An 11,935-nucleotide genomic window follows, 5' to 3' on the forward strand; every position below is an offset into this window, starting at 1 on the left:
GGGAATTGCATTTGGTGGGTATACCATTCTTGGCATGGGAGGAGGTAAGACTCCTCTTCCTGGAGTCATTGACAATCTGGCTTCAACTTCCTCATACAATCTTGCACCTTCCACTGCAGCTTGTAGATTGACTAGTCTTCTCAATTCCACGAACTTGCAAACTTCTGATTATAGGCCTATAAGGAACACTCCTTTCTAGATACCTTCGTCCAAATGATGGTTAGTCCATCTCTTCAGGATGGATTCCATTCACAAGTGCATTTTACAGCCTTAGGTTCCATCTTCTTTCTCAAATCATCCGGAACATGAACATAACAGACACATCCAAAGACTCTAAGGTATGCAACAGTGGGTGTCATGCCATACATTCTCTCATATGGTGACATATTATGAATCAAGGCTGTAGGTGTTCTATTCATAATGTGAACTTCAGTATGCACTGCTTCTGCCCAATATGACAATGGCATGTTGATTTGGTTCATCATTGCCCTTGCAACCTCTACAATAATCCGATTCTTCCTTTCAGCCACACCATTTTGCTGTGGTGTATACCTGCATGTCAATTGCCTTTTGATACCATGATCTGTCAAGAAGTCACAAAACTCATATGACATGTACTCTCCACCATAATCTGACCTCAAACATTTTATGTAGCATACAAATTACTTTTCAGCCATAAATTTAAATTCCAAGAACTTTTCAAATGCTTCACTTTTATGCTGCATAAAGTACACCCAAGTCATCTTGCTAAAATCATCAATGAAAGTGATATAAAATCTACATTTTCTGCTCATGGAAACATTCTAACATGGGCCCCAAATATCTAAGTGTATTATTTCCAAAGGATAGCTGCTTATTCTCCCCCTCTTTGGAAATGGCAATCTGGACTGCTTGCCAAATTGACAAGCCTCACATACATGATCAAAATTCACATATCCTAAATGCGGTAGACCACGGACTATTTGTTTTGATTGCATTTGCTTCAATCTTTGCAAATTAACATGACCAATCCGTCTATGCCATAATTCCACATCCTTATCTTTCCCATGTCCTCTCTCAACATACATAGAGTTTTGAATCACTGGAGTACCTACATCCAAAGCAAACAATCTCCCTTTCTTTCTACCATGAGCAATCACCCTGCCAGTTCTTCCATTATGGAACTCTTCAATGAAACATCCAAACTTATTGAATCTCACCTACAATCCTTGATCTGTCATTTGACCAACCGATGCTAGGTTCTTAGTTATTGTGGGCACATAAAGTACATCGTCAAGCTTGTTCTCAATCCCATCTTTAGTAACAAGTGACACAGTACCAATATGAGTAATTTTGTGTAAAGTATCATCACCAGTGGCAACATATTCATCATTCTACATTTTCTCCTTGCTATCAAACACTCAGCATGATGAGTCATGTGGTTTGTAGCTCCTGAATCCAAAAACTAGTCATTCTCATGAAGAGGACGAGTCATGCTCCCAAGCACATGCTCCATAGCAAATAGGTGACCTCTAGGTGATCCACCTGTAGGTCCATAACCTGTACCACCATAAATGCTTGCATAGTGGCCATATTGGGTCCTTCCACGACCCCTGGACATGGCATTCTGTTTCTGATAACAATCCCTCTCAAAGTGACCAAACTACCCACAATAATGACAAGTGCCATCTCTTTGTGAAGAAGGACTAGACCGTCCTCTACCTCTAGGGAAATATCTCCCCCTGCCTCTATGTATGAAGTCACCATGACCAAAGTTACCTCTTCCACGAGCAAAACCATAATTACTACGACCAAGTGAAGAGCCTCTAGCTCTAGATGAGCTACCACGACCTCTCTGGTGATAGAAAACACTATCTCCACCTGCATTTTTGCCACTGCTAGATGCATTCAATCCCAACTTGATTTCTTATGTAAAGTAGCAATCCAATAAGCTCCTCAAAGTTAGGCATAGAGCCTCCCCTAACAGAAATAGAGGTATCCAAAGATTTGAAAGCTGGTCCAAGCCCATTTAGTGTCACTGACACTAAATCATCATCATCAACAGGTGCATTAATGGATGTAAGGTCTTCTGAAATTTGCTTGATTTCTGCCACATAGTCACTGATACTGCGATTGCCTCTCCATGCACTATGTAATCTCTGCTTAAGTTGTATCTTACGAGCCTCTGTACATGTTCCATACACTTTTTCTATGATTTCCCATGCCTCCTTACAAGTACTTGCCTTTTTTATATGAGGAATCAATGTTTCTGAAATACATATGGAGATCCAATGCAAAACCTTCCTGTTCTTCCCAATCCAATCCTTGTATGCTTTTTTTTGCTCTTCAGTTGGATGTTCGGGAACTTCTGGACATTCATCATCACCTGTTATGAGGTCCCATAGACATCTACCCATCAAAAAATTCTCCATCCTATAAGACCAAACACTATAGTTGTCTTTGGTCAATTTTTCTCCCACGATCTAAGTGATCTGTGCCGTGTGAGGCATTATGACTGCTGCAAATTCAAAATAAAACAACAATACAACCTGTCTAGAAATGGTATTTAGCAATATGCCCCAATGACCAAATCCTGTGATGGATTGTACCACACACTTCTCACACTTTTGCAAGCACAACACATGTAGCACCTAGCACATCAGATGCTATCCATTGTACTGAATTGTACCCCTGCAGTAACCACTCAACTTAGAGCAGCATGCTAGTAAAATTGAATTACAAAGCAGCTGTTCCACTGCATTCCACAAGAACTCTAGCTTCCAATCTCCTCAAACTCATAAAATAAATCATCACTTCATAACACACATCACCGCATTCAACAAAACTTCTTGCAACTTGTGATGCTGAATCACTTCTTGGTCATTCTTTTCTTCTTTCGCTGTACAAAGGGACCCTTTTCTTGTTTGTGTTTCCTCTCGGACCAGATTCTATCAGCAACACTTTGCCCAAACTTCCCTGAGGAATCGACCCTCTTGGGAACCTTGCCACCTCTATCAGTCTGCCTTTTAGACGCTGTATGATCGGCCTTCCCAACAACCACCTCACGAGCTACTCCCTGGATCTCCTGCTGCATGTGTTCCTCCCTTTCTCGTGCTTTCTTTTAGGATTCTTGACCTCTCTCTCTTTTTGTTTTCCTCAAGCTAGCTTTTGTTGCTGTGCTTGATTGGATCGCATCACATCTATTGCTCCTACTGCCTTGCCGATCCTCCAGCTTTTGGCTGTGATCTCTTGTGCAATTCTTGCATCCATAATTTTGCGATGTGAATTTTTTCATACAATTCGATGAAACCTCAAAATCTGATTGAGCTTGTATGTAATGGAAACCGCATCATCAGCAGCAGCTTTTCCTTGGGGAGCTTTTCTGTCAGATAAACCAGCTTCACCCTTCTGCTAGCTGACTTTGCCTAGCACTTGAGCAATCATGTTTCCAATTTCATAGTCATTTCCAACACTCACAGCTACAACATTAGTGAGCTCACTATCCTCTACCTCATTGGGCAGGGGCCTTGAGCTCAAACATAAAAGCTTTCACCGTTTTTTAGCCTACTGACTCAACCAGTCTTCGAAGAGTCCCATCAGAGCAGAGACGGCATGAAGTCCTATTAGTCGTTTCAGTCAACGACGCAGAAGCTCCCTCTAGTTACAGTTGAAAAGGCCAATTGAAGCCCCTTATCTTCAGATCAAGGTCCCCAATTTAATGACAAACCTGATTACCCATACCTTAAACAACTGTCCACAGCATCAATGCAGATGCTCCGATTCTCTAGACCGTGATGACGATGAGTCCCTTGCTTCCCCTTTCTTCAGTTATGCAGAAAGAACCTCAAGCATATCTGCCAAGTCTCGACATTCCTGATCTCCTTTTGCCAATGGCGGAAGCAAGTTGAGGAACCTCAGACTCTTTCCCTTTCGATCTCAGGGAAAAACTATCATTGCTTTTGACCTTCATACTGAGAAAAAAACCACTCTGATACCAAATGAGAAAACCAAAGTGGAGGGAGTCTGTGAGGCCAATCAGATGGGAAGTCAGGAGCTCAATGTCTTCTTCTCCTCCATTATTCTTCTCTATTTCTCATAGTCCACACGTACAAAAATGGTATCCTCAAAAGATAGATACCCCAAACTTAAAGACACTTTACATACGGTTGTACTTTAGATACATACAACCATAGGATATGACATATTTATCAACATACATTGCCAAGCATGAGTAGACATCAATAGAGGTCAATATAGCTCCCAATGAGCTACAACCAAGTAGATGTATGATGTCCTTGTATGATTAATAATAGACCTGCTCTGTTTTCTAGCCAATGTTTGATTTGAATATCCCACAAATGAGTTGAGAACCAAGATGCCAATGCTATGAATCTTTCTTCATCTTTGACAAGTTTTTTATGGATGTCAATGTCTAAGTTAGAGCAGAAGAAGATGACCAGCAAATTGGCGTAATCTGCGCACAACAGAGCTCATTCAAGTGGCAAAGAACCCCTCTAGGAAGCCTCAATAGGTTGTGAAACCACAAGAAACATAGCTTCCAACTGACCTAATGGCTTCTAACAAAACAGCATGATGGTGTCTGAGACAACTCTTGGTCCACCATATCTCTAAATCGAGCCATTTGATCTAGAGACATATGTGTGAAGATCTCATGTAGCCGACACATGAACTTCTGCAGGTCACAGTGCATCTCTTGATTTTGGGCTCCAGCTCTTGCAAAGCTGATGCCAATGCCACCACTAAGCCTTCAGGCTTCAGGCTGATACCACGTTGAAGATTCAGAGAGTGAGAGAGAAAAAGACATGGAGCTATAACAAAGAGCCATGAATGCTCATTGGTCTCTTCTTCTCATTATTCCATAATGTTTACTAAAGTCTAAATTCACATATAACTGAAAACACACTAGGTCACTAAAAACTGATCGTACCACTAACCATGGTTGAGTCTGACTAACTCAGTTATTACAACACACATGTAGAGTGATAGCTAAGATGATAGCTGTCTATAAGGTCGGTCATGTCGATGATACTAATCATGAGCTTGATTCTCGACATAATTATCTCCCTAGCCCCTTCTCCCACTTCACACTTAGGGCACATCAAAGAAAGGACAAACCTAGGGAGTTTACACTCACCTATAGTTAAACCTACCTCCCTAAGTCACACCCATAGCACCTCTCCTTACACAATCTGGGTCCTCAAGTGTGGGGACAACACCACAAGTGACTCAACTCCTAGTTCCACTAGCACAGACAACATGCACTGCCCAATGAGGTAGGCACAACCCTAGGTAATGCACTTTCTTTTCTTTTTTAGGTACATTCGATAATCCATGACCAACCACTAGCCTTGGAGGCCCCCATCACCCACTTGATCTCTTCTCAGCCTCCACAGCCTCACATCCATTTTATTATGCTTCTTCTCCATGTTTAATCTCCCCAAAGCCCTATCATTGATCCACATGGCAAACCTTCAACCACTCAAGCCCTCACCAACAAGTGTCATGGGACTAGCACTTGGCTAAGAAAGAGATAATGCTAACCCTGGTGCAAAGAAAGTGAAAAAAAACAAAAGAATATCAAAATACACAAGGCAAAGCGAGAAAAGATGGCCCAATGAAAAAAAAAGGCTAAAAGTGCATGAGCAACTTTAAAAGTTCATGGCGAGTGCAAAAAGGGACATGCACATGTTAAATATAAAAGTGCACCCTAAAGTTTTGTAAAAGAGTTCCAAGCTCCCTCTTGTGCAATTTGTAAAGGTATACAGGTATGGGTAAAGGAACAATGTAAATAGGAAAGAAATAAGGAAAGACAACCTAGGCTAAAATGGCGAGTCATGTAAAAGAGGGATGGGCACCCAAGGAGGATGTACGATATGTATAAAAAGCAAAAAATGAATGAAGCTCATTCTTATGTGTGGCCAAAACTAGCTCTCTTCTTCTTCTTCTTGTTCTTCTTGCTTGTCCTTGTGCTTGAGAGAGGGAGTGTGAGGGAGTGAGAAAGTGAGTATGTGAGGGTAAGAAACCTAGCGGAGAAGCTCTCCATCTTCTCCTCTCTTCTTCTTCTTCTTCTTCTTCTTCTTCTCTTCTTCTTCTCTTCTTCTTCTTTTCTTTTCTTTTCTTTTCTTCTCTTCTCTTCTCTTCTCTTCTCTTCTCTTCTCTTCTCTTCTCTTCTCTTCTCTTCTCTTCTCTTCTCTTCTCTTGCATGCGGGAATGGAGCTTGGAGCTTAGACCTTGAGGATTGAGCTTGCACCTTGGATCATGGAGCTACCAGAGATCTCATGGGAGGAGGAAACTTGAATAGGCATGAATCTAAGCTCACTGCACATATTGATGGGAGAGTGTGCAAGGCTATGTGAGAGGTAGCCATTGCACTTAGCTTGGAATGCTCAAAACAATAAGCAGTCCATGGGTCTTGGCAGTTGATATGAGCTCCCACAAGCAGTAAAAAGTAACCTACAGTTGCTTCATTGAGTATAGAGGCTGAGTATAGAGGTGCTACAGCATGTGAGGTAATATGGTTGTAGAATTTATTGGGTGTTTTGGATGTGCAGGGAGATGATCCAATTGTCATTCACTATGACAACATGAGTAGCATACAACTAGCTAGGAGCTATGTGGACAAAACACGTTGAGGTGCACTACCACTTTGTGAGAGAAAATGTACTTGTAGGAGAGATTGACTTGGTATATATCAGCACACAAGATCAGATAGCTGATATTTTCACAAAGGCGTTGGGTACAAAGAAGCTCTAAAATTTTTGAAGCTTACTTGGAGTTACAGAGATATAGCTGAGCTTAAGGGGGAGTGTTGAGATGGCAAGCTCAACACATGTGGATATTCATGATAGACCACTTGGCTAGATGGGTCTCCATGTCTACACTTAGCATGTTGGTGGTCATTATGATCCTCACATGGCTAGTGACTTATCACTTATTATATCTAGTTTGTTGCACCTACCTATAGTTGGCATAGTTATAGTGGCAGTTGACTATTATAGTCACTTATACGCCGTTTGACTCAGGAGGCCACTTTCCTTTATGTTCTATCTTATCTGTACTTTGTGTACATTGCATTGTGTGTGGAAGACAAAGAAAAAACCAGTAATGTTTTGGTCTTCATCTCTCTTCTTGTGTTCTTGAGTGAGCTTCCTCTTATGTGTATGGTGTGTGTTTAGCACAACAACTCAAGCAAGTCCCCCCCACCACACGCGATTATTGATAAAGAGTGTGACTTGCCCTTGGAAATTGAGTTACCCACTATGAGGTTTGCAGTGAACCATTCTTTGAGTGAAGAGGAAGCATTGCAAGAAAGATTGACCTCCCTAGCACATCTTGATGATATCCAATTGCAAGCTTTGTTACATCAAGAGGTAGGGAAGAAGAGGAAGAAAGCGCTTCATGACCTTTTTGAAGGGTAAGTTGGTCCTATATTATGATGCCTGTCACGAGTTATTTCCTAGCAAGCTAGAACCCAAACTGGATGGCGCTTACAAGATCGTTTGTATAGGAAAGAATGGCTCTATAATCCTTTTAGTAGATTTGCAAGGAGTAGAGTTTAAAAATAAAGTAAACTTTAATAAATTGAAGCCGTATTATGTGTAGGGGCTAGAAGTTGGACTTCGTGCCTTTGCAAGTCTTCCAGGATCCAGCTTAAATGTATAGTAGGTGCCAAGGCAATCAAATAAGGAAAAATCATTCCTTATCTTAAATATATATATTTAGAGCAGTGTTACCACCAAGGTTGAGTGATCTAGTGGAGTAAGGGTTATCATATTACTAAGCGGCAAGATTGATCTTTCACGTGAAATATTAAGGTCTATTGTCACCATTTTCATAGGGTTCTTATTAGTGTTCCTATTGAGTTGAGTGGAGGAAGGAGGGATTGTACCTATCTTATACCCTCTCTCTCTATTAGACTTTGGTTATCATAAGTATGAGTAGGCTAATCAATATGGTATAACCCATCAATTAAGAATGGGTCTATACTTTGTATTTTTACAGAGCTTTACGAGGGCCTACTAAGCATGTGAGTATCAATATGGTTATTAAAGACCCCCAATGTAGAGTCATTATGATGAAGTAGCTCTATTGGATCTGGAAGTTGAAAAGCATGTGATGGAGGAAAGTGATAGATTTCGACACTAGAAAGTCACATGTTCAATCGCAACGGAATTTCGAGGTCATTTACCCCTAAATTGGGTCGGAACCACTTTGGGTCAAGTATGAATACCAACATTTGCACTAGAAAAGTGATAGTTTAGTAGTAATCTTGAATAAAGAAGGCCAAAATTTCAAGAAATGAAATGCCACTTGGGCAGGCCGAGGGTGGGGGCAAGGACTCATTTTTTTCAGTGCCTCCTCCATCCCCCCCAAAATGGCATTTTCGGATCTGCAATGATTCTCTTCTCCCTCCTGCACATTGGCTACATCAATTTTCTGCTCTTGAACACTCTAATTCTTGCGAGAAATGATGTAGTATTTAGCAATATCAAATTTCAGTCTTCCTCTCTCCTCTTTCTCTCTCACCATAAACGTGGTTTATATGGGCTGAGAGGACGAGGAGGAATGGGTGTGTCAAATCACGATAGAATGTGAGGGATTGATCAAGGAAGTATCAACATCTGTAAATGAGTGTTAGCAGGTCCTCGTTCTCAAAATACGATGAAATGCATATGCAGTTTTATGTGTAAGTGGGCCTCCTCTTGGTTTTTGATGCATATTGGTTTCCTATGATTGAAATTGGTTTCTAGTGTTTGTGAAAATGGTTCATTCTATCAGAAATATCAATATGAGCATCAACTCTTAATCGTTTATATACTTTATTCAAAACACGCTAAATATGCAAAAGTGCGGTTTTATACTAAATCATCAATTTTATGAGTTTCATCATGGCAGATTGTATTCCCATGGAGAAAAATGGAGAGTGATAATAAATCTCAATATTTTTAAGTGTTTCACATAAAAAATAACCAAAAAACCAAAATTTCAATTACAAATAATTGTGAAAAATAAAAATACATTTTAATTAAGAAAAATAGATATCGTGCATGTAAACTTACAAAAAATTGGAGCCATATTTTTGAAAGTGTAATGAAGGTAGGGAATGAGGATTTGCCTCAACTTACCCCCGTTTGTATGTTTTTGTACGTATTTATTGCTTACATTATGAAAAAATATACATGAAAACACCTCTTAACCTACCCATCGCAAGCAAAATCCTAAATGGAAGGAAGAGAGGGGGTTTTATGTGCTCAATATGGTTCAAAATCTGATTTGTTCACTACACTTTTCATATTGATTTTGATCTTATTTTAAGTATTAAGAGGTATAGTGGCACGGAGTAGTCCAACAACACCACCTTATCATCGCAACAAGTCGTTAGTGAAAGAAAATCGTGGAAAGAATGTTTGAGCACATTCACAATGTTAATTTTGTGTGCACTCAAAGTTAGCAACTTTGCGTTGCATTGCATCGACATGTTATAAAGAGAACTATCTTCTAGATGCATAGCATTTGGTTTCAAACTATTGACCCACAATGAGTGAGACTCCCTATGTTGTAGGTTTAGTATAATCATTTTCTAGAGGACTAATTGGGTGGGGAATATACTATCTCTTGAAATGAATATTGTGAAGAGTGAACTTTGTGCGTATGTGTTATATTTTAAGACAATGCATTCTGGGTCCAATCCGTAGGGTGTGGGAGAGCCGCAATGGGGCCATAGTGATAAGCTAGGGGGTGCTCCCTTCGTTTGTGATACAAGGTGCTAGCCACTTATATGTTGGGTGCTCCCTCTAGTTGGAGTCGAGAAGGCCACACATTGGACTACAATCTAGAGATTGTATCTACAAATGTGTTCTTTTGATAAATCAATTCATAGTGTCTATATGTCCCTGTCCATGAGGTCATGGGGTTGTTTGGGTGAGTATAGGAGGCCCGCCGGCTAGAGACCTAGAGCCAATGTTGGGCCCATTTTTTGTCTCAACATCCTAACTGGGAGGTCTCAAGGTGGCCAACTGCCCTCGTAATGGGGATTCAAGGGCAACACTCCTTGCCCGATGGTAAAGAAAAGATATCCTAGAATATTCCCTGGCAAACTAGGGAAGATTCACAATATGGTTAGCCAAGCTGACTAGACTACCTTCCCAAGCTACAAAAGTAAGACCCCTCCAAAGCCATCATCAATCCACCTTTTACCCAGTTAGCAGAGAGCAAAGCTAGCCTTAAGCTCTTCACATATCATCTATCTAAATCGCCATCTAAGCTTCACAATAGAACGCGCGAGTGGATAGATCCATCTTTGTATTAGTTTGTTTGAAATTAAAGAAGTTTCTATTCTTCTTATTTTTATTGTGTATTCGCTACTCCTTGCTCAAATTCTATTTGCTACATCATGTATTTTCTATAGGATACCAATGGTTGGTTTTGACCCATTTTCTATGCTAGAGTAGACAGCTCTCCATTGTTAAGAAAAAGTATTTTGTGTAACAAAAAGGAAATGCCTTGGAATAATCTATTCTGTGAAAAAAAATTGCTGGCCATCCCTTTATCTTTCATGTGGATCAGTCTCCTCTAGTCTACTTGGTTGAATAGCAATATGCCATAAGAAGACTGGCTCAAAGGATTCTCTTGCTCCAAGAATTTGATTTCAAGGTGGTCCATAGACCTGGAGCACATCATGCGATTGCAGACTTTCTTTCTTGACTTGATTCTAGAGAAGCCCGACTTGAAGTAGATGATGACTTTCCAAATGCCCAATTGTTTCACACAATAGTTGACAATACAAAACCCATCCAATCCTCCCTGGACATGATACAAGGAATTGTTGGTCTTCTTGGACTTAGGACGACACGACTTAAGACAAGTTCTAGACTATATTCTTTTGGACCAAAGCAAATGATTGGCTCTCTGAATATGGTATTTTGAATCCATCCTAGGCTAGCTCTACCACAAAGCACTGTCGAGGGTGCTTCAACATGTCATTTCTCCCTATGGAGAAAGATGCAATCATAGAAGAATCTCATCAGCAGATGCCACTTTGCAGTAGATATTATAATCATGAAATTTTAATAAGGAGGACTATGGTGGCCTCCCATGCATGGAGATATCTATAGATTTGTTTAGAAGTGTGATGCTTGACAAGAGCTTGGTCAACCTCTATCTTGGGATCAGTTACTTGATCTTGCCATTGGAATCCTTTTCAAAATGGAGACTAGAATTTGTCGGTCCTATCAGACATATGGCATCCTACACTAAAAACATGTATATTTTGATGGATACGAACTATTGTACCAAGTAGATCAAAGCATGGGTATTACAAAATAATTCAATACAAGTATAGTGCCTCTTCAAAGATATCTTCACCTACTATGGTTGTCTAGTAGAATTGGAAGTGATCAAGGAAGTCATTTTGTAAATAAGGTCATCAAGCATATGACTTCCTCCTTCATGATAATTCGTAAGAAAACTTCTCCATATTATTCACAAGCCAATGGCCTGACTAAATCCACAAACAAGACCTTGTGCAAAATTCTTACAAAGTTGATCGAGCATCATATCAAAGATTGGGATACCAAGCTCCAGTGGCACTATGGGCTTACCATACTTCCTTCAAGGTGGCAATATGCCTCACTCCTTACAAACTCGCATTCAACATCAAGGAAATTATGCCTCTGAAATTTGTAGTTCCCAATCTTCTAATCAAAGCATATTTTAAAGTCAGGATTCAAGGGAAAAAGACCCCAAGATCCGTTAAAGATGCATTTTTGGTGCAAAATAAAACGATTCCAGATCAAGGAGCTGGAGTTTTCCTAGATGCATTTTGACACCAAGAATCCAACTCAAGTGTCCATTCATCAATCGAAGTCTGTTTTACCCCCATTTAATGGCCCTATAGTTTGGTATTATGAAGCAACTACCGGATCTGGAAGCCGAA

The sequence above is a fragment of the Lygodium microphyllum genome, chromosome 30 (assembly GCF_053477565.2).
Source record: "Lygodium microphyllum isolate KBCC chromosome 30, Lygodium_microphyllum_v1.1.10, whole genome shotgun sequence".
Taxonomy (NCBI): Eukaryota; Viridiplantae; Streptophyta; class Polypodiopsida; order Schizaeales; family Lygodiaceae; genus Lygodium; species Lygodium microphyllum.